Consider the following 25,206-nt stretch of genomic DNA (forward strand, 5'->3'; position numbering starts at 1 on the left):
GGTACTCCGGTAAAATGCCGATTTCACCCGGAACGATTCCGATGTCCAAATATAGGCTTCCAATATATCGATCTTTATGTCTCGACCATTTCGAGACTCCTTGTCATGTCCGTGATCACATTCGAGACTCCGAACAAACTTCGGTACATCAAAATGCATAAACTCATAATAACTGCCATCATAACTTTAAGTGTGCGGACCCTACGGTTTGAGAACAATGTAGACATGACCGAGACACGTCTCCGGTCAATAACCAATAGCGGGACCTGGATGCCCATATTGGCTCCTACATATTCTACGAAGATCTTTATCGGTCAGATCGCATAACAATATACGTTGTTCCCTTTGTCATCGGTATGTTACTTGCCCGAGATTCGATCATCGGTATCCAATACCTAGTTCAATCTCGTTACCGGCAAGTCTCTTTACTCGTTCTGTAATACATCATCTCACAACTAACATATTAGTTGTAATGCTTGCAAGGCTTATGTGATGTGCATTACCGAGAGGGCCCAGAGATACATCTCCGACAATCGGAGTGACAAATCCTAATCTCGAAATACGCCAACCCAACATGTACCTTTGGAGACACCTGTAGAGCTCCTTTATAATCACCCAGTTACGTTGTGACGTTTGGTAGCACACAAAGTGTTCCTTCGGCAAACGGGAGTTGCATAATCTCATAGTCATAGGAACATGTATAAGTCATGAAGAAAGCAATATCAACATACTAAACGATCGGGTGCTAAGCTAATGGAATGGGTCATGTCAATCAGATCATTCAACTAATGATGTGATCTCGTTAATCAAATAATAACTTCTTTGTCTATGGTTAGGAAACATAACCATCTTTGATTAATGAGCTAGTCAAGTAGAGGCATACTAGTGACACTCTGTTTGTCTATGTATTCACACATGTATTATGTTCCTGGTTAATACAATTCTAGCATGAATAATAAAAATTTATTATGGTATAAGGAAATAAATAATAACTTTATTATTGCCTCTAGGGCATATTGTTGGGGAACGTAGCAGAAATTCAAAATTTTCCTACGTGTCACCAAGATCTATCTATGGAGAGACCAGCAACGAGTAGAAAGAGAGTGCATCTACATACCCTTGTAGATCGCTAAGCGGAAGCGTTCAAGTGAACGGGGTTGATGGAGTCGTACTCGTCGTGATTCAAATCACCGATGATCCTAGTGCCGAACGGACGGCACCTCCGCGTTCAACACACGTACAGCCCGGTGACGTCTCCCACGCCTTGATCCAGCAAGGAGAGAGGGAGAGGTTGAGGAAGACTCCATCCAACAGCAGCACAACGGCGTGGTGGTGGTGGAGGAGCGTGGCAATCCAGCAGGGCTTTGCCAAGCACCATGGGAGAGGAGGAGTAGGGAGAGAGGTAGGGCTGTGCCAGAACTTCGTGTATAGCTCCCATGCGCCTCCCCACTATATATAGGGGTGGAGGGGCTGGTTTCTTGCCCTCCAAGTCCATTGGGGCATTGGCCAAGGTGGGAGGAAAGAAATCTCATTATTTCCTTCCCCACCGATTGTTATCCCCCCTTTTTAGGGATCTTGATCTTATCCCTTCGGGATATGATCTTATTCCTTCTAAGGGGGGATCTTGGTGCGCCTTGACCAGGGGTGTGGGGCCTTGCCCCCACTACCCACGTCCATGTGGGTCCCCCCATGCAGGTGGGCCCCACTCCGGAACCTTCTAGAACCTTCCCGGTACAATACCGAAAAATCCCGAACATTTTCCGGTGGCCAAAATAGGACTTCCCATATATAAATCTTTACCTCCGGACCATTCCGGAACTCCTCGTGACGTCCGGGATCTCATCCGGGACTCCGAACAACATTCGGTAACCACATACAAAACTTCCTTTATAACCCTAGCGTCATCGAACCTTAAGTGTGTAGACCCTACGGGTTCGGGAGACATGTAGACATGACCGAAACGTTCTCCGGTCAATAACCAACAGCGGGATCTGGATACCCATGATGGCTCCCACATGTTCCACGATGATCTCATCGGATGAACCACGATGTCAAGGACTTAATCAATCCCGTATTCAATTCCCTTTGTCTATCGGTATGTTACTTGCCCGAGATTCGATCGTCGGTATCCAATACCTTGTTCAATCTCGTTACCGGCAAGTCACTTTACTCGTTCCGTAACACATCATCCCGTGATCAACTCCTTGGTCACATTGCGCATATGATGATGTCCTACCGAGTGGGCCCAGAGATACCTCTCCGTTTACACGGAGTGACAAATCCCAGTCTCGATCCGCATAAAACAATAGATACTTTCGGAGATACCTGTAGTGCACCTTTATAGTCACCCAGTTACGTTGTGACGTTTGATACACCCAAAGCACTCCTACGGTATCCAGGAGTTACACGCTCTCTTGGTCGAAGGAAGAGATACTTGACATTGGCAAAGCTCTAGCAAATGAACTACACGATCTTTTGTGCTAGTCTTAGGATTGGGTCTTGTCCATCACATCATTCTCCTAATGATGTGATCCCGTTATCAACGACATCCAATGTCCATAGCCAGGAAACCATGACTATCTGTTGATCACAACGAGCTAGTCAACTAGAGGCTCACTAGGGACATATTGTGGTCTATGTATTCACACGTGTATTACGATTTCCGGATAATACAGTTATAGCATGAATAAAAGACAATTATCATGAACAAGGAAATATAATAATAATACTTTTATTATTGCCTCTAGGGCATATTTCCAACAGTCTCCCACTTGCACTAGAGTCAATAATCTAGTTCACATCGCCATGTGATTAACACTCACAGGTCACATCGCCATGTGACTAATACCCAAGAGTTTACTAGAGTCAGTGGTCTAGTTCACATCACTATGTGATTAACACACAATGAGTTTTATGTTTGATCATGTTGCTTGTGAGAGAGGTTTTAGTCAACGGGTCTGAACCTTTCAGATCCGTGTGTGCTTTACAAATCTCTATGTCATCTCCTAGATGCAGCTACCACGCTCTATTTGGAGCTATTCCAAACAACTGTTCTACTTGGAGCTATTCTAAATTATTGCTCCATTATATGTATCCGGTCTCTCTACTTAGAGCTATCCGGATAGGTGTCAAGCTTGCATCTTCGTAACCTTTATGACGAACTCTTTTACCACCTCCATAATCGAGAAAATTCCTTAGTCCACTAGTTACTAAGGATAACTTTGACCGCTGTCCTGTGAGCCATTCTTGGATCACTCTTGTACCCCTTGACTGACTCATGGCAAGGCACACTTCAGGTGCGGTACACAGCATAGCATACTGAAGAGCCTACGTCTTAAGCATAGGGGACGACCTTCGTCCTTTCTCTCTATTCTGCCGTGGTCGAGCTTTAAGTCTTAACTTCGTACCTTACAACTCAGGCAAGAACTCCTTCTTTGACTGGTCCATCTTGAACACCTTCAAGATCATGTCAAGGTATGTGCTCATTTGAAAGTATTATTAAGCATTTTGATCTATCCTTATAGATCTTGATGCTCAATGTTCAAGTAGCTTAATCCAGGCTTTCCATTGAAAAACACTTTCAAAATAACCCTATATGCTTTCCAGAAATTCTACGTCATTTCTGATCAACAATATGTCAACAACATATACTCATCAGAAATTCTATAGTGCTCCCACTCACTTCTTTGGAAATACAAGTTTCTCATAAACTTTGTACAAACCCAAAATTTTTGATCATCATCAAAGCATACATTCCAACTCCGAGATGCTCACTCCAGTCCTTAGAAGGATTGCTGGAGCTTTGCATACTGATTAGCATCTTTCGGGATTGACAAAACCTTCCGGTTGTATCACATACAACCTTTCCTCATTAAAATCGTCGAGGAAACAATGTTTTGACATCCTATCTGCAAGATTTCATAAATAATGCAGTAATCGCTAATATAATTCCAACAGACTCTTAGCATCGCTACGAGTGAGAAAATCTCATCGTAGTCAACTCCTTGAACTTGTCAGAAAACATCTTAACGACAAGTCGAGCTTTCTTAATGGTGACATTTACCATCATTGTCCGTCTTCCTTTTGAAATCCATCTGTACTCATTAGCCTTACGACCATCGAGCCATTCTGCCAAAGTCTACACTTTGTTTTCATACATGGATCCTCTCTCGGATTTTATGGCCTCAAGCCATTTATCGGAATCCGGGCCCACCATCACTTCTCCATAGCTCGTAGGTTCATTGTTGTCTAGCAACATGACCTTCAAGACAGGATTACGTACCACTCTGAAGTAGTACGCATCCTTGTCATCCTACGAGGTTTGGGAGTGACTTGATCCGAAGTTTCATGATCAATATCATAAGCTTCCACTTCAATTGGTGTAGGTGCCACAGGAACAACTCCCTGTGCCCTGTCACACACTAGTTGAAGAGACGGTTCAATAACCTCATCAAGTCTCCACCATCCTCCCACTCAATTCTTTCGAGAGAAACTTTTCCTCGAGAAAGGACCCGATTCTAGAAACAATCCATATTGCTTTCAGATCTGAATTAGGAGGTATACCCAACTGTTTTGGGTTTCCTATGAAGATGCATTTTATCCGCTTTGGGTTCGAGCTTATCAACCTGAAACTTTTTCATATAAGCGTCGCAGCCCCAAACTTTTAAGAAACGACAACTTAGGTTTCTCTAAACCATAATTCATACGGTGTCATCTCATCGGAATTACGTGGTGCCCTATTTAAAGTGAATGTGGTTGTCTCTAATGCCTAACCCATGAACGATAGTGGTAATTCGATTAGAGACATCATGGTACGCACCATATCCAATAGGGTGCAACTATGATGTTCGGACACACCATCACATTATGGTGTTCCAGGCGGTATTAATTGCGAAACAATTTCCACAATGTCTTAATTGTGTGCCAAAACTCGTAACTCAGATATTCATCTCTATGATCATATCATAGACATTTTATCCTCTTGTCACAATGATCTGCTACTTCACTCTGAAATTACTTGAACCATTCAATAATTCAGACTTGTGTTTCATCAAGTAAATATACTCAACATTTACTCGAATCATCTGTGAAGTAAGAACATAATGATATTCACTGCATGCCTCAGCACTCATTCGACTGCACACATCAAAATGTGTTACTTCCAACAAGTTGCTATCTTGTTCCATCTTACTGAAAATGAGGCTTTTCAGTCATCTTGCCCATGTGGTATGATTTGCATATCTCAAGTGATTCAAAATCAAGTGAGTCCGAACGATCCATTTGCATGGAGTTTCTTCATGCATATACACCAATAGACATGGTTCGCATGTCTCAAACTTTTCAAAAACGAGTGAGTCCAAAGATCCATCAACATGGAACTTCTTCATGCGTTTTATACCATTATGACTTACATGGCAGTGCCACAAGTAAGTGGTACTATCATTACTATCTTATATCTTTTGGCATGAAAATGTGTATCACTACGACCGAGATTCAATAAACCATTCCTTTAGGTGCAAGACCATTGAAGGTATTATTCAAAAATAGAGTAACCATTATTCTCCTTAAATGAATAACCGTATTGCGATAGACATAATCCAATCATGTCTATGCTCAACGCAAACACCAATCTCGGTGGTAGAGGGAGCGTGCGATGCTTGATCATATCAACCTTGGAAACACTTCCAACATATATCGTCAGCTCACCTTTAGCTAGTCTCCGTTTATTCCGTAGCTTTTATTTCGAGTTACTAACACTTAGCAACCGAACCGGTATCCAATACCCTGGTGCTACTAGGAGTACTAGTAAAGTACACATTAACATAATGTATATCCAATATACTTCTATCGACCTTGCCAGCCTTCTCATCTACCAAGTATCTAGGGTAATGCTGCTCCAGTGGTTGTTCCCCTTATTACAGAAGCACTTAGTCTCGGGTTTGGGTTCAACCTTGGGTTTCTTCACTAGAGCAGCAGCTGAATTGCCGTTTCATGAAGTATCCATTTGTTCCCTTGCCCTTCTTGAAACTAGTGGTTTCACCAACCATCAACAATTGATGCTCCTTCTTGATTTCTACTTTCACGGTGTCAAACATCATGAATATTTCAAGGATCATCATATCTATCCCTGATATGTTATAGTTAATCACGAAGCTCTAGCACCTTGGTGGCAATGACTTTGGGGAAACATCACTATCTCATCTGGAGGATCAACTCCCACTCGATTCAAGTGATTGTTGTGCTCAGACAATCTGAGCACAAGCTCAACGATTTAGCTTTTCTCCCTTAGTTTGCAGGCTAAGAAAATCGTCGGAGGTCTTATACCTCTTGACGTGGGCACGAGCCTGAAATCCCAATTTCAGCCCTCGAAACATCTCATATGTTCCGCGACGTTTCGAAAACGTCTTTGGTGCCTCTACTTAAACCATTTCATTGAACTATCACGTAGTTATCAAAACGTGTATGTCCGATGTTCGCAACATCGACAAACGACGTTGGGGTTCAGCACACTGAGCGGTGCATTAAGGACATAAGCTTTCTACTGATCGCATAATCGCTACTATCAACTTTCAACTATATTTTCTCTAGGAACATATCTAAACAGTGGAACTAAAGCGCGAGCTTACGACATAATTTGCAAAAGGTCTTTTGACTATGTTCAGGATAATTAAGTTCATCTTATGAACTCCCACTTAGATAGACATCCCTCTGGTCATCTAAGTGATCACATGATCCGAGTCAACTAGGCCGTGTCCAATCATCACGTGAGACGGACTAGTCATCATCGGTGAACATCTTCATGTTGATCGTATCTACCATACGACTCATGCTCGACCTTTCGGTCTCCGTGTTCCGAGGCCATGTCTGCACATGCTAGGCTCGTCAAGTTAACCCTAAGTGTTTTTGCTGTGTAAAACTGTCTTACACCCGTTGTATGTGAACGTAAGAATCCATCACACCCGATCATCACGTGGTGCTTAGAAGCGACGAACTGTAGCAACGGTGCACAGTTAGGGGAGAACACTTCTTGAAATTTTGTAAGGGATCATCTTATTTACTACCGTCGTCCTAAGCAAACAAGATGCATAAACATGATAAACATCACATGCAATCAAATAGTGACATGATATGGCCAATATCATTTTGCTCCTTTTGATCTTCATCTTCGGGGCTCCATGATCATCATCGTCACCGGCACGACACCATGATCTCCATCATCATAATCTCCATCATCGTGTCTTCATGAAGTTGTCACGCCAACGACTACTTCTACTTCTATGACTAACGCGTTTAGCAATAAAGTAAAGTAGTTTACATGGCGTTCTTCAATGACACGCAGGTCATACAATAAATAAAGACAACTCCTATGGCTCCTGCCGGTTGTCATACTCATCGACATGCAAGTCGTGAATCCTATTACAAGAACATGATCAATCTCATACATCACATATCATTCATCACATTCTTCTTGGCCATATCACATCACATAGCATACCCTGCAAAAACAAGTTAGACGTCCTCTAATTGTTGTTGCATGTTTTACGTGGCTGCTATGGGTTTCTAGCAAGAACGTTTCTTACCTACGCAAGACCACAACGTGATATGCCAATTGCTGTTTACCCTTCATAAGGACCCTTTTCATCGAATCCGTTCAGACTAAAGTGGGAGAGACTGGCACCCGCTAGCCACCTTATGCACCAAGTGCATGTCAATCGGTGGAACCTGTCTCACGTAAGAGTACGTGTAAGGTCGGTCCGGGCCGCTTCATCCCACAATACCGTCGAAACAAGATTGGACTAGTAACGGTAAGCATATTGAACAACATCAACGCCCACAACTACTTTGTGTTCTACTCGTGCAAAGAATCTACGCAATAGACCTAGCTCATGATGCCACTGTTGGGGAACGTAGCAGAAATTCAAAATTTTCCTACGTGTCACCAAGATCTATCTATGGAGAGACCAGCAATGAGTAGAAAGAGAGTGCATCTACATACCCTTGTAGATCGCTAAGCGGAAGCGTTCAAGTGAACGGGGCTGATGGAGTCGTACTCGTCGTGATTCAAATCACCGATGATCCTAGTGCCGAACAGACGACACCTCCGCGTTCAACACACGTACAGCCCGGTGACGTCTCCCACGCCTTGATCCAGCAAGGAGAGAGGGAGAGGTTGAGGAAGACTCCATCCAACAGCAGCACAACGGCGTGGTGGTGGTGGAGGAGCATGGCAATCCAGCAGGGCTTTGCCAAGCACCATGGGAGAGGAGGAGTAGGGAGAGAGGTAGGGCTGTGCCAGAACTTCGTGTATAGCTCCCATGCGCCTCCCCACTATATATAGGGGTGGAGGGGCTGGTTTCTTGCCCTCCAAGTCCATTGGGGCGTTGGCCAAGGTGGGAGGAAAGAAATCTCATTATTTCCTTCCCCACCGATTGTTATCCCCCCTTTTTAGGGATCTTGATCTTATCCCTTCGGGATATGATCTTATTCCTTCTAAGGGGGGATCTTGGTGCGCCTTGACCAGGGGTGTGGGGCCATGCCCCCGCTACCCACGTCCATGTGGGTCCCCCCATGCAGGTGGGCCCCACTCCGGAACCTTCTAGAACCTTCCCGGTACAATACCGAAAAATCCCGAACATTTTCCGGTGGCCAAAATAGGACTTCCCATATATAAATCTTTACCTCCGGACCATTCTGGAACTCCTCGTGACGTCCGGGATCTCATTCGGGACTCCGAACAACATTCGGTAACCACATACAAACTTCCTTTATAACCCTAGCGTCATCGAACCTTAAGTGTGTAGACCCTACGGGTTCGGGAGACATGTAGACATGACCGAGACGTTCTCCGATCAATAACCAACAGCGGGATCTGGATACCCATGATGGCTCCCACATGTTCCACGATGATCTCATCGGATGAACCACGATGTCAAGGACTTAATCAATCCCGTATTCAATTCCCTTTGTCTATCGGTATGTTACTTGCCCGAGATTCGATCGTCGGTATCCAATACCTTGTTCAATCTCGTTACCGGCAAGTTACTTTACTCGTTCTGTAACACATCATCCCGTGATCAACTCCTTGGTCACATTGCGCATATGATGATGTCCTACCGAGTGGGCCCAGAGATACCTCTCCGTTTACACGGAGTGACAAATCCCAGTCTCGATCCGCATAAAACAATAGATACTTTCGGAGATACCTGTAGTGCACCTTTATAGTCACCCAGTTACGTTGTGACGTTTGATACACCCAAAGCACTCCTACGGTATCCAGGAGTTACACGCTCTCATGGTCGAAGGAAGAGATACTTGACATTGGCAAAGCTCTAGCAAATGAACTACACGATCTTTTGTGCTAGTATTAGGATTGGGTCTTGTCCATCACATCATTCTCCTAATGATCTGATCCCGTTATCAACGACATCCAATGTCCATAGCCAGGAAACCATGACTATCTGTTGATCACAACGAGCTAGTCAACTAGAGGCTCACTAGGGACATATTGTGGTCTATGTATTCACACGTGTATTACGATTTCCGGATAATACAGTTATAGCATTAATAAAAGACAATTATCATGAACAAGGAAATATAATAATAATACTTTTATTATTGCCTCTAGGGCATATTTCCAACACATATTTCCTTCAGTCTCCCACTTGCACTAGAGTCAATAATCTAGATTACACAGTAATGATTCTAACACCCATGGAGTCTTGGTGCTGATGATGTTTTGCTCGTGGAAGAGGCTTAGTCAACGGGTCTGCAACATTCAGATCCGTATGTATCTTGCAAATCTCTATGTCTCCCACCTGGACTAGATCCCGGATGGAATTGAAGCGTCTCTTGATGTGTTTGGTTCTCTTGTGAAATCTGGATTCCTTTGCCAAGGCAATTGCACCAGTATTGTCACAAAAGATTTTCATTGGACCCGATGCACTAGGTATGACACCTAGATCGGATATGAACTCCTTCATCCAGACTCCTTCGTTTGCTGCTTCCGAAGCAGCTATGTACTCTGCTTCACATGTAGATCCCACCACGACACTTTGTTTAGAACTGCACCAACTGACAGCTCCACCGTTTAATGTAAACACATATCCGGTTTGCGATTTAGAATCGTCCGGATCAGTGTCAAAGCTTGCATCAACGTAACCATTTACGATGAGCTCTTTGTCACCTCCATATACGAGAAACATATCCTCGGTCCTTTTCAGGTACTTCAGGATGTTCTTGACCGCTGTCCAGTGATCCACTCCTGGATTACTTTGGTACCTCCCTGCTAAACTTATAGCAAGGCACACATCAGGTCTGGTACACAGCATTGCATACATGATAGAGCCTATGGCTGAAGCATAGGGAACATCTTTCATTTTCTCTATATCTTCTGCAGTGGTCGGGCATTGAGTCTTACTCAATTTCACACCTTGTAACACACGCAAGAACCCTTTCTTTGCTTGATCCATTTTGAACTTCTTCAAAACTTTGTCAAGGTATGTGCTTTGTGAAAGTCCAATTAAGCGTCTTGATCTATCTCTATAGATCTTAATGCCTAATATGTAAGCAGCTTCACCGAGGTCTTTCATTGAAAAACTCTTATTCAAGTATCCCTTTATGCTATCCAGAAATTCTATATCATTTCCAATTAGTAATATGTCATCCACATATAATATCAGAAATGCTACAGAGCTCCCACTCACTTTCTTGTAAATACAGGCTTCTCCAAAAGTCTGTATAAAACCAAATGCTTTGATCACACTATCAAAGCGTTTATTCTAACTTTGAGAGGCTTGCACCAGTCCATAAATGGATCGCTGGAGCTTGCACACTTTGTTAGCTCCCTTTGGATCGATAAAACCTTCTGGTTGCATCATATACAACTCTTCTTCCAGAAATCCATTCAGGAATGCAGTTTTTACATCCATTTGCCAAATTTCATAATCATAAAATGCGGCAATTGCTAACATGATTCAGACAGACTTAAGCATCGTTACGGGTGAGAAGGTCTCATCGTAGTCAATCCCTTGAACTTGTCGAAAACCTTTTGCGACAAGTCGAGCTTTGTAGACAGTAACATTACCGTCAGCGTCAGTCTTCTTCTTGAAGATCCATTTATTCTCAATTGCTTGCCGATTATCAGGCAAGTCAACCAAAGTCCACACTTTGTTCTCATACATGGATCCCATCTCAGATTTCAGGGCTTCAAGCCATTTTGTGGAATCTGGGCTCACCATCGCTTCTTCATAGTTCGTAGGTTCATCATGATCTAGTAGCATGACTTCCAGAACAGGATTACCATACCACTCTGGCGCGGATCTCACTCTGGTTGATCTACGAGGTTCAGTAGTATCTTGTTCTGAAGTTTCATGATCATCATCATTAGCTTCCTCACTAACTGGTGTAGGTGTCACTGAAACAGTTTTCTGTGATGTACTACTTTCCAATAAGGGAGCAGGTACAGTTACCTCGTCAAGTTCTACTTTCCTCCCACTCACTTCTTTCGAGAGAAACTCCTTCTCTAGAAAGGATCCATTCTTAGCAACGAATGTCTTGCCTTCGGATATGTGATAGAAGGTGTACCCAACAGCCTCCTTTGGGTATCCTATGAAGACACATTTCTCCGATTTGGGTTCGAGCTTATCAGGTTGAAGTTTTTTCACATAAGCATCGCAGCCCCAAACTTTAAGAAACGACAACTTTGGTTTCTTGCTAACTTTGGTTCATAAGGCGTCGTCTCAACGGATTTCGATGGTGCCCTATTTAACGTGAATGCGGCCGTCTCTAAAGCATAACCCAAAAACGATAGCGGTAAATCAGTAAGAGACATCATAGATCGCACCATATCTAGTAAAGTACGATTACGACGTTCGGACACACCATTACGCTGTGGTGTTCCGGGTGGCGTGAGTTGCGAAACTATTCCGCATTGTTTCAAATGTACACCAAACTCGTAACTCAAATATTCTCCTCCACGATCAGATCATAGAAACTTTATTTTCTTGTTACGATGATTTTCAACTTCACTCTGAAATTCTTTGAACTTTTCAAATGTTTCAGACTTATGTTTATTTAGTAGATATACCCATATCTGCTTAAGTCATCTGTGAAGGTGAGAAAATAACGATATCCGCCACGAGCCTCAATATTCATCGGACCACATACATCTGTATGTATGATTTCCAACAAATCTGTTGCTCTCTCCATAGTACCAGAGAACGGTGTTTTAGTCATCTTGCCCATGAGGCATGGTTCGCAAGTACCAAGTGATTCATAATCAAGTGGTTCCAAAAGTCCATCAGTATGGAGTTTCTTCATGCGCTTTACACCGATATGACCTAAACGGCAGTGCCACAAATAAGTTGCACTATCATTATCAACTCTGCATCTTTTGGCTTCAACATTATGAATATGTGTATCACTACTATCGAGATTCATCAAAAATAGACCACTCTTCAAAGGTGCATGACCATAAAAGATATTACTCATATAAATAGAACAACCATTATTCTCTGATTTAAATGAATAACCGTCTCGCATCAAACAAGATCCAAATATAATGTTCATGCTCAACGCTGGCACCAAATAACAATTATTTAGGTCTAATACTAATCCCGAAGGTAGATGTAGAGGTAGCATGCCGACCGCGATCACATCGACTTTGGAACCATTTCCCACGCGCATCGTCACCTCGTCCTTTGCCAGTGTTCGCTTAATCCGTAGTCCCTGTTTCGAGTTGCAAATATTAGCAACAGAACCAGTATCAAATACCCAGGTGCTGCTGCGAGCTCTAGTAAGGTACACATCAATAACATGTATATCACATATACCTTTGTTCACCTTGCCATCCTTCTTATCCGCCAAATACTTGGGGCAGTTCCGCTTCCAGTGACCAGTCTGCTTGCAATAGAAGCACTCAGTTTCAGGCTTAGGTCCAGACTTGGGTTTCTTCTCTTGAGCAGCAACTTGCTTGCTGTTCTTCTTGAAGTTCCCCTTCTTATTCCCTTTGCCCTTTTTCTTGAAACTAGTGGTCTTGTTGACTATCAACACTTGATGCTCCTTTTTGATTTCTACCTCCGCAGCTTTCAGCATCGCGAAGAACTCAGGAATAGTCTTATTCATCCCTTGCATATTATAGTTCATCACGAAGCTCTTGTAGCTTGGTGGCAGTGATTGGGGAATTCTGTCTATGACGCAATCATCTGGAAGATTAACTCCCAATTGAATCAAGTGATTATTATACCCAGACATTTTGAGTATATGCTCACTGACAGAACTGTTCTCCTCCATCTTGCAGCTATAGAACTTATTGGAGAGTTCATATCTCTCAATCTGGGCATTTGCTTGAAATATTAACTTCAACTCCTGGAACATCTCATATGCTCCATGACGTTCAAAACGTCGTTGAAGTCCCGATTCTAAGCCGTAAAGCATGGCACACTGAACTATCGAGTAGTCATTAGCTTTGCTCTGCCAGACATTCATAACATCTGGTGTTGCTCCAGCAGCAGGCCTGTCACCCAGCGGTGCTTCCAGGACGTAATTCTTCTGTGCAGCAATGAGGATAATGCTCAAGTTACGGACCCAGTCCGTGTAATTGCTACCATCATCTTTCAACTTTGCTTTCTCAAGGAACACACTAAAATTCAACGGAACAACAGCATGGGCCATCTATCTACAATCAACATAAACACGCAAGATACTATCAGGGACTAAGTTCATGATAAATTTGAGTTCAATTAATCATATTACTTAAAAACTCCCACTTAGATAGACATCCCTCTAATCTTCTAAGTGATCACGTGATCCAAATCAACTAAACCATAACCGATCATCACGTGAAATGGATTAGTCTTCAATGGTGAACATCATTATGTTGACCATATCTACTATATGATTCACGCTCGACCTTAAGGTCTCCGTGTTCCGAGGCCATATCTGCATATGCTAGGCTCGTCAAGTATAACCCGAGTATTCTGCGTGTGCAAAACTGGCTTTGCACCCGTTGTAGATGGACGTAGAGCTTATCACACCCGATCATCACGTGGTGTCTGGGCACGACGAACTTTGGCAATGGTGCATACTCAGGGAGAACACTTCTTGATAATTTAGTGAGAGATCATCTTATAATGCTACCGTCAATCAAAGCAAGATAAGATGCATAAAAGATAAACATCACATGCAATCAATATAAGTGATATGATATGGCCATCATCATCTTGTGCTTGTGATCTCCATCTTCGAAGCACCGTCGTGATCACCATCATCACCGGCGCGACACCTTGGTCTCCATCGTAGCATCGTTGTCGTCTCACCAATCTTATGCTTCTACGACTATCGCTACCGCTTAGTGATAAAGTAAAGCATTACAACGCGATTGCATTGCATACAATAAAGCGACAACCATATGGCTCCTGCCAGTTGCCGATAACTCGGTTACAAAACATGATCATCTCATACAATAAAATTTAGCATCATGTCTTGACCATATCACATCACAACATGCCCTGCAAAAACAAGTTAGACGTCCTCTACTTTGTTGTTGCAAGTTTTACGTGGCTGCTACGGGCTTAAGCAAGAACCAATCTTACCTACGCATCAAAACCACAACGATAGTTTGTCAAGTTGGTGCTGTTTTAACCTTCGCAAGGACCGGGCATAGCCACACTCGGTTCAACTAAAGTTGGAGAAACTGTCACCCGCAAGCCACCTCTGTGCAAAGCACGTCGGGAGAACCGGTCTCGCGTAAGCGTACGCGTAATGTTGGTCCGGGCCGCTTCGTCCAACAATACCGTCGAACCAAAGTATGACATGCTGGTAAGCAGTATGACTTATATCGCCCACAACTCACTTGTGTTCTACTCGTGCATATAGCATCAACACATAAAACCTAGGCTCGGATGCCACTGTTGGGGAACGTAGTAATTTCAAAAAAATTCCTACGCACACGCAAGATCATGGTGATGCATAGCAACAAGAGGGGAGAGTGTTGTCTAAGTACCCTCGTAGACCGAACCGGAAGCGTTGACGCAACATAGAGGAAGTAGTCGTACGTCTTCCCGGTTCAACCGATCCAAGCACCGTTACCCCGGTACCTCCGAGTTCTTGGCACACGTTCAGCTCGATGACGCACCCCGAGTTTCGATCTAGCAAAGCTTCGGGGAGGAGTTCCGTCAGCACGACGGCGTGGTGACGATGATGATGTTCTACCAGCGCAGGGCTTCGCCTAAGCACTGCAACGATATGACCGAGGTGGAATATGGTGGAGGGGGGCACCGCACACGGCTAAGGAACGATCACGAAGATCAACTTGTGTGTCCTAGGGTGCCCCCTGCCCCCGTATATAAAGGAGCCAAGGGAGGGGGCGGCCGGCCAAGGAGGGGCGCGCCAGGGGGGAGTCCTACTCCCATAGGGAGTAGGACTCCCTTCTTTCCTAGTTGGAGAAGGAGAAGGGGGGAAAGAGGAGGATGAGGGGAAGGAAAGGGAGGGCGCCGCCCCCCTTCCCTTGTCCTATTCGGACTAGGAAGGGGAGGAGCGCGCGGCCACCTCCTGCCTCCTTCTCTCTTCTCCCTCAAGGCCCATGTAGGCCCAATAAACCCCCCGGGGGGGTTCCGGTAACCCCCCGGTACTCCGGTAAAATGCCGATTTCACCCGGAATGATTCCGATGTCCAAATATAGGCTTCCAATATATCGATCTTTATGTCTCGACCATTTCGAGACTCCTCGTTATGTCCGTGATCACATCCGGGACTCTGAACAAACTTCGGTACATCGAAATGCATAAACTCATAATAACTGCCATCATAACTTTAAGCGCGCGGACCCTACGGTTTGAGAACAATGTAGACATGACCGAGACACGTCTCCGGTCAATAACCAATAGCGGGACCTGGATTCCCATTTTGGCTCCTACATATTCTACGAAGATCTTTATCGGTCAGACCGCATAACAATATATGTTGTTCCCTTGGTCATCGGTATGTTACTTGCCCGAGATTCGATCGTCGGTATCCAATACCTAGTTCAATCTCGTTACCGGCAAGTCTCTTTACTCGTTCCGTAATACATCATCTCACAACTAACATATTAGTTGTAATGCTTGCAAGGCTTATGTGATGTGCATTACCGAGAGGGCCCAGAGATACCTCTCCGACAATCGGAGTGACAAATCCTAATCTCGAAATACGCCAACCCAACATGTACCTTTGGAGACACCTGTAGAGCTCCTTTATAATCACCCAGTTACGTTGTGACGTTTGGTAGCACACAAAGTGTTCCTCCGACAAACGGGAGTTGCATAATCTCATTGTCATAGGAACATGTATAAGTCATGAAGAAAGCAATAGCAACATACTAAACGATCGGGTGCTAAGCTAATGGAATGGGTCATGTCAATCAGATCATTCAACTAATGATGTGATCTCGTTAATCAAATAACAACTTCTTTGTCTATGGTTAGGAAACATAACCATCTTTGATTAACGAGCTAGTCAAGTAGAGGCATACTAGTGACACTCTGTTTGTCTATGTATTCACACATGTATTCTGTTCCCGGTTAATACAATTCTAGCATGAATAATAAACATTTATCATGATATAAGGAAATAAATAATAACTTTATTATTGCCTCTAGGGCATATTTCCTTCACTCATATCACTTTGCGGCCTCACGCACGGTATTCCCACGGGTGTCGCCTTACCATGGCCCGGGACCGTTTGCGCCTTTTGGCTCACGTATATGATAGTGTCGCTAGCATCCATATGACAGAGAACCCGGGCCGACATGACTAGTCGTGAACCCAAAGTGGCACTAACTTACGGGAACAGGCATACATGAAACAACATCGAGCATGTCGGTCAGCAGCGTGTGAATCCGGGCTGTAGCAACTGGGCTAACAGGACTCAGGGAACCCGGGCTGTAGCAGGCTAGGCAGGACTCCGGATGTCACCGCGTGATATTTCCCCTAACGGACAGACACAGGAACGAAGTGAATCACATGCCGGCCAAGCTAAGTGTTCCGGAGCAGTAGTGCTGGGCTAGCAGGACTCCGGTAAACCAGGCTGTAGCGGACTACCATGGCTCGGTGGAAGCACTAGACTACATTTCCCCATAAGAGAGGCTACCAAGGATAGACAACTAGGTTGTCGGATCCCACACATAGCAATACACATTACACGTTCGCATAACATGCAAGTATGTGCTGTACAACATGGCATCACAACATAAAGCAAGCTCATATAGATAAAGGCCCAGAAGAGCCACATAGCATTGAATACAAACAGGGGTCACATGACCCATCAATCAGAGCATACAAGCAACGAAAGCATTACATGTCTGAGTACAGACAACTACAAAAGGAAAAGGCTGAGAAGCCTGACTATCTACAAGACCCTCCCAAGGGTACGAGATCGTAGCTGAGGTAACAAGCTACTCGTCGAAGTCCAAGCGGTACTACTAGTGAGACAGATGTCTCACCTGCAAAACATAAATAAAGCAAACGTGAGACAAAGGTACTCAGCAAGACTTACATCAGGTCCTATCATACATGCATTTGTATCAAAAAGATAAAGTGGGTTTAGTTGCAGCAAGCCAGCTTTGACTCAGTGGCTATCATATTCTACGACAACGAGAAACTTATTTGAGATGAGGCAGCGCACATGAGTCCACTAATCAGCACATCAAAACACTACTATGGATCCATCCTCGTCTCCTGACGAGAAGGCCATCCATAGCACTCACACTTGTCTTGAGAATTTTAGAGTATCCACTTTAAGTTGTCTATGTACCATGTAAGCATCCAAGAAGTCCATAACCGAGGACACGGCTATTCGAATAGATCATGATAACCCTGCAGGGGTGTACTTCTTCACACACGCTCTCACCACTTATCACCATATACACATCATGTATCTCGGCAACCTTCAAGCGGAAGCCTGGCGAGGGTGTCTGCCACGACCTGACTAACCACACAAGATTCTAGTCCAGGTTTATCGCCTATTCGGGTTCCATCCGCAAGGAGATCCGGCCGGGGTGTCGCTCACGGCCCCAAACGATATGTGCAGGGTTCCCAAGCCCACCTCGCCGGATGGATCTACGCTTGGTACACCGTGCCACTTGTGCCTAGTCTGTCTCAAGCCCACCTGGCCGGGTGCCACTTGGTAGACTACTAACACTACCTACAAACACCAGAAACTATTTGCGACTCCTGGATAGAGATCAAGTTGGCTAATAAGTCGAGAGGGGCACTTAAGCATTCCAATGTGTGGTAGTAGCTAGTCATTGGACAACATACACAGAACTCAGTGCTTAAGGACGATTCCAGTGAGACAACCCACCATGTACTCCTACATGGCCTCTCACCGCTACCTTTACCAAATCGTGTTCACACGCTTAACTCTCAACACCAGAACATATCGTACCACTCCAATTCATTCCCAATGAATCAGACCTGACACAACTCTAAGCAATAGCAGGCATGGCATGGCAAGAACACAACATGGCTCAATTAACTCCTACACATGCTAGTGGGTTTTAACTATTTACTGTGGCAATGACAGGTCATGTAGAGGAATGGGTTCAACTACCGCAGCATAAAGTAGCAGTTGAATCGTTGTTGTCGTAATGCAATAAATGGGAGCAGGAGCGAGAGAGTAGAATTGTATCGGAATGAACAAGGGGGTTTGCTTGCCTAGTAGATCAACGGAGGGGGCACTGCTTCACTGATAGGTACTCTCGAACACTTTCCGGAGCAGGACCTATCTAGAAGGAACCGTGTCGGAAATCAAACACAAGCATATGCAACATTATGATGCATGAACATGGCATGAATATGTGATGTTGTATGAGCTAATGCAACTAGAATTCATTTGGTTAAAGTCCATTTGAACGAAAGATTCAAATGCAACTCCAAAATAAGCTCTTAAATATGCCATAAGTGTGTTTACACATATACAACATGTATAGGTTGGTTTGTCATGCATGAAAATAGTACAGATGGAGAGATTGAATTTTTTTGATAATTTTTCATATATAAATTATTTCAATCTGAGCTACAGTTGAATTTCTATGAATTTTTGAAGTTTTGAACATTTTCTGGAATTTCCTGTTTAAAATAATTCCAAAAAAAGAATAACAGCGTCAGCATTGCGTCATGCCTGCATCAGCAGGTCAACGGAGCTGACCAGGTCAAACCTGACGACCGAGTCCCACATGTCAGTGTCTTGGTTAATTAACAGAGGTTAATTAATTTTTAAACTAATCCTAAACTAGAAGTTAGCAGGACCGGGCCCCACCTGTCAGTGTCACAAGGGGGGAGTTAGTTAGCGGGGTTGACCCAGTCAATCCCGCCGGCGTTTAGCCGCCGGCGAGGCCGAACGTGACGGAGGGGCTCGGGATCGTCGCTCCGGCGACCATTCGGGCGGCGGAGACCACCTACGCGAAGCCCAGGCTCACGCGCATCCAGTGGGACACACGGGAGACCGTGGGGTGGTCGGAGCTCGCCGGAGCGAAGCTCGCGGCGGCGGCCGAAGCTCGGCTCGAGCGGCAGAGGGGCTAGAGGGCGCCGGAGAGGCAGGGAAGAGGGGGGTTCGACGGCGGGGCTCACAGCGGATCCAACGGCGGGGTCGGCGAGGTCGGGGAAGGCTCGGTGTAGCCGGAACGTCGCCGGCGATCTCGGGTGGCTGACGAAGAAGACGACAGCGGTGATGACGATACGGGGCGCCCGGAGTTGCCTGGCTTGACGGAGAGGACGTGGGCACGTCGGAGGGGCGAGGCCAGGGCGGTGGCTGCGGCTATGGCAAACGGCGGTGATGGCAGCGTTCGGGCGCGGTGAGAGAGAGCGAGGGAGAGGAGAGAATGGGCACGGGAGAGTGAGGAAGGGCCGAGGGGGAGTGCGTGGCGTCGTCGGGTGCCTCCAGCGGCGAGCGGGGAAGCAGGAGGTGGCCGGTGCGTGCTCGCGTGCGTCGGGCACACGCGCGCCGTCCTCCTGGCAGGAGGTAGGCGACGACTGGCGTCGGCCAGTCAGCTGGGCCGAGCTACTGGGCCGAACTGGTAAGTGACCCAGGTAAGTCTCTCTCCCTTTTCTGTTTTCTTTTCTATTTCTGACATTTGTTTGATTTAATAAAAAATACTAAATCAATTTATTTTCTTCTGACAATTTGCAGGGGCCTAAAGGATTATTGCAAAGCCCCTCACCAAAATTCAGAATTATTGGACAATATTTTATATATATAAAAATATTTATCCAACACAAATAAATACTGGATTAATTCCAAATGCCCAAAAGAAATACTTATGAGCTCTTTAAAATATTGGTTTTATTTTTATCTCTGTCCAATATTTTCAGAGAGCAACATGAACATTTTCTTGGACCCTTTTGGAGCAATTTTTATCTGGGTCATTTCCAGAAATGATTTCTGAGGGTTTTACAAATCCCCATTTCAAATTTAAATGAAATTAAACATGATGCACAATTGGCTAGCTGGTCTAGGTCATACCAGAACTAGGGATGTGACAACTCGCCCCCACTCGGAAGAATCTCTTCCCAAGATTCAGGAGTCGGCGGAAAGAAAGTGGGGTACTCAAGTTGAAGACGATCTTCACGCTCCCAAGTAGCTTCTCTCTCGGAATGATGAGACCACTGAACCTTGAGAAACTTGATGTTATGACGTCGGGTGACACGCTCTGCTTGATCAAGGATGCGAACAGGGTACTCTCGATATGTGAGGTTATCTTGGAGATCAAGTGTTTCGTGGTCCACTCCGCGGATGGGATCCGAGAAGCAACGCCTGAGTTGAGAGACGTGGAAGACATCATGAACTCGAGAAAGATGTGGGGGTAGTTCCAACTAGTAGGCAACCTCTCCTCTTTTAGCGAGAATGAGAAAGGGACCAATGTAACAAGGAGCCAACTTGCCCTTGATACTGAAACGATGGGTACCCTTCAAAGGGGTAATCCGAAGGTAAGCTTTGTCGCCAATTTCATAAGCCACTTCCTTATGACTACGGTCATACTGGCTCTTTTGACGAGATTGGGCTGTTTTCAAATTCTCACGAATGATGCGAACTTGCTCTTCTGCTTCCTGGATCATATCCGGTCCAAAGAATTGTCTCTCACTGGTTTCTGACCAGTTCAAAGGTGTTCGACATCTTCGTCCATACAGAACCTCAAAAGGAGCTTTCTTGAGGTTGGACTGGTAGCTATTGTTATAAGCAAACTCGGCGAAGGGAAGACACTTCTCCCAATCCATACCGAAGGAGATAACACAAGCTCTAAGCATGTCTTCGAGAATTTGGTTGACCCTTTCCACCTGACCACTTGATTGAGGGTGGAAAGCGGTACTGAAGGAAAGATTGGTGCCCATGGCAGTTTGGAAACTCTCCCAAAAGTGAGAAGTGAAAAGACTGCCACGGTCTGAATTGATCTCTAGTGGAACACCGTGAAGTGATACTATTCGAGAAATATATAAGTCAGCTAGCTGACTAGCAGTGATACTCTCTCGAATAGGTAGGAAGTGCGCCACTTTGGAAAGACGATCAATGACTACGAAGATAGCATTATTGCCTCTCTTGGTCCTAGGAAAGCCGGTGATGAAGTCCATACCAACTTTATCCCATTTCCACTCAGGAATAGCTAAAGGTTGAAGGGTGCCAGGAGGCCTTTGATGCTCTGCCTTAACGCGACGACAAACGTCATAGTTAGCAATGAACTGAGCAATTTCTCTCTTCATCCTAGTCCACCAGAACCTTTGGCGTAGGTCTTGATACATCTTAGTACTACCGGGATGAATCGTGAGAGGGGATTCGTGTGCCTCCTTAAGAATCAGTTGTCGCAGATGTTGATTCTTGGGAATCACCAAGCGATTCTCAAAGAAAACAACACCTCGATCATCCATAGAGAAACAACCACCAACTCCCTTCTTAATGTTTCTCTTGATGCGGATAACACCCCTATCAAACTTCTGATCAGTAATGACCTGATCCTCAAGGGTAGGTTTCGCCACCAAGGTAGAAAGGAATCCGTGAGGAGCAATGTGAAGGTTAAGCTTACATCATTCCTCATGGAGAAGTGGCTGGCCCTGTTGCAACATGAGATTTTTGCAATAGGACTTATGACTTAGCGCATCAGCCATGACATTCCCCTTGCCTGGGATGTAGGTAATTCCTAAGTCATAATCTGAGATCAACTCCAACCAACGTCTTTGCCTAAGGTTCAAATCTGGTTGGGTGAAGATGTACTTGAGACTCTGGTGGTCGGTGTATATCTTGCAACGTTTACCGAGAAGGTAATGTCGCCAGGTTTTAAGTGCATAGACTACGGCTGCAAGCTCTAGATCATGTGTAGGATAATTCTCCTCATGTGGATGCAACTGTCGAGATGCATAGGCAATCACATGGCGATCTTGCATAAGGATGCAACCTAGTCCCTGTCGTGAGGCCTCGCAGTAGATAACAAAGTCTTTAGTGAAATCCGGTGGCACAAGTACGGGAGCAGAAGTCAGGCGTCTTTTCAGTTCCTGAAAACTGTACTCACACTGTTGGGACCACTCAAACTTTTTATCTTTCTTGAGAAGTTCCGTGAGAGGTTTGGCCACTTTGGAGAAGTTCTCAACGAAGCGGCGACAATAACTGGCTAGGCCAAGGAAACTCCTAACTTGCTTAACCGTTTCAGGTGGAGTCCAATCAAGAACGGCTTGAACTCTTTCGGGATTGACAGCAATGCCCTTACCAGAGATTACGTGGCCGAGATAGGTCACTTCTGGCAACCAAAATTCGCACTTGGAGAACTTGGCATAAAGGCGGTGTTCTCTGAGTTTTTCCAACACAAGTCTAAGATGTTCGGCATGCTCTTCCTCGTTCTTTGAGTAAATAAGGATATCATCGAGGTAAACCACGACGAACTTATCTAGGTACTCCATGAAGATCGAGTTCATCAAGCGGGAGAATGTAGATGGAGCATTGGTTAGACCGAAGGACATGACGGTGTACTCGTACTGGCCATAATGAGTGACGAAAGCCGTCTTAGGAATGTCCCCGTTTCTGATCTTGATTTGGTGGTAGCCTAACCTCAAATCCATCTTGGAGAAGACTGAGGATCCAGCGAGCTGATCATACAGATCGTTGATCCTAGGGAGCGGATACTTGTTCTTTATCGTGACCAAATTAACGGGACAATAATCTACAACCATTCGGTCCGTACCATCCTTCTTCTTGACGAAGAGAACGGGGCAAGCCCAGGGAGAAGAACTAGGACGGATGAAACCCTTTTGCAAGGACTCATCAAGTTGTTTCTTAAGCTCAGCTAGTTCTAAGGGTGCCATCTTGTAAGGTCTCCTAGAAATTGGGGCGGTTCTGGGGATAAGATCTATAACAAACTCTACATCTCTGTCAGGTGGAATACTGGCAGTTCCTCTGGAAAGACATCCAGAAAGTCGCGGACTACCGGGATATCTTCAAGGTCTGGAAGAGGGCTGGCATTTAGAGAATATAGTTGACGCCTTGCAATTTTGGTGGAGACAGTGACTATCTTGCCAGAGGGGTGTGTGAGCTGAACAGACCTGGTGTAACAGTCAATCTTGGCATAATGAGCTTTCATCCAGTCCATACCCAAGATAATGTTAATATCTGAAGACTTGAGGGATATCAAGGAAGCTAGAAATACAAGTCTGTCAACATGTATTTCATTGCCATAACTTATCCTAGAAGTTTGCCACTTGGATCCAGGGGTTTGAATGAGTAGTGGGGAGGGCATATCACAAAATGACATGTCGTGCAAACGGGCATAACTTTCGGAAATGAAGGAGTGAGATGCTCCAGTATCGAATAGAACCGAAGCTGGGTGACAGTTGACAAGGAGTGTACCAAGAACGACATCTGGATCATCATGAGCGTCTTTAGCTGAGACGTGATGCACATGTCCAAGTTCAGTGGGAGCTGACTTGGCACTGATCATCTGGTGTGAAGGCTTACTACCACGGCCAACAGACTTCTCGGGCTGGGGTGGAGCAACACGGGTCTGAGTGCAAATGCGGGCAATGTGGCCTGGCTCTCCGCACTTGTAACAGATCTTGGGGGTAGGACAAGGACCCGCATTGACAAGTGGTCTACCAATAGGCAAGGGTGTAGCATACGGTTGAACTGTGTGAGGTGCCACACAAGAAGGCCTTGGTGTATAACCGGGTGGAAGAGCGGAGTTCGGAACCCAAATCCGGCGCTTCTGAGAACTAGAACCGGAGGAAGAACCCAAATCACGGGTGTGCTTACGAGATTCCTCGTAGGTGAGTTGAGTTGTCTCTGCATTAATGGCCTTGTTCACAAGAGCGTGGAATGTATTGCAATGATGCAAGTGGAGATCACGACGCAACTTGGGGTTGAGACCCTTCTGGAACCTAGCCTGCTTCTTGGCATCTATGGACACTTCTTCTGTAGAATAGCGGGCAAGGTTCTCAAATTCTCTACTATAAGCATCAAAAGCCATCTTACTCTGGGTGAAACTACAAAACTCTTCTCTTTTGCGGTCAATGAGAGCCTGAGGGATGTGATGCTCGCGAAAAGCCTCAATGAAATCTCTCCAGGTGGGTATCTGGCCAGCTGGAAGCATAACCTCAGAGTTCTGCCACCAAATACTAGAAGGCCTTCCAGGTGATAAGCAGCATAGGTGACCTTGTCACCTTCAGCTACGTTCGCAGAACGCAGCTTGTGTGTGATACTACGGAGCCAGTCATCTGCATCAAGTGGTTCAATGGAATGATGGAAGGTAGGTGGTTTCAGGCCAATGAAGTCATGAATGGACACAAACTCTTTGTGCTGCTGGGAGGTGTGCTCCTCAATACATGCTAGCAAGCGGTTAGACTCACGCTTGTTCCTCTCCATCTCTAGCATGAACTCTGCCAACGAAGACTGATCGAGAGGATCCTCATCCCTACCATCTCCGTGGTTCTGGCTACAAGCAATAGAACTTCGATTAACCGGCAACATCCTGAAGAACGAAACCAAGGAAGTCAAGGATGGATTCAGCATCAACTATAGATTGCAGAGGGTAGCACAAGAATTTAGTATCTCTCAAATTCCTAGAATAATGCCGGCAGCATAACGGCAGTAGAATGCTCAAAATGAAACATTCTGCAAAGACGGGTAGCACCAACCTCAACATCATCACTCAAGGTTCAAAAATATTACTAAACAGGCTACACCGGAGATACTCGAAC

This window comes from Triticum dicoccoides, chromosome 1A (assembly GCF_002162155.2).
Source record: "Triticum dicoccoides isolate Atlit2015 ecotype Zavitan chromosome 1A, WEW_v2.0, whole genome shotgun sequence".
Taxonomy (NCBI): Eukaryota; Viridiplantae; Streptophyta; class Magnoliopsida; order Poales; family Poaceae; genus Triticum; species Triticum dicoccoides.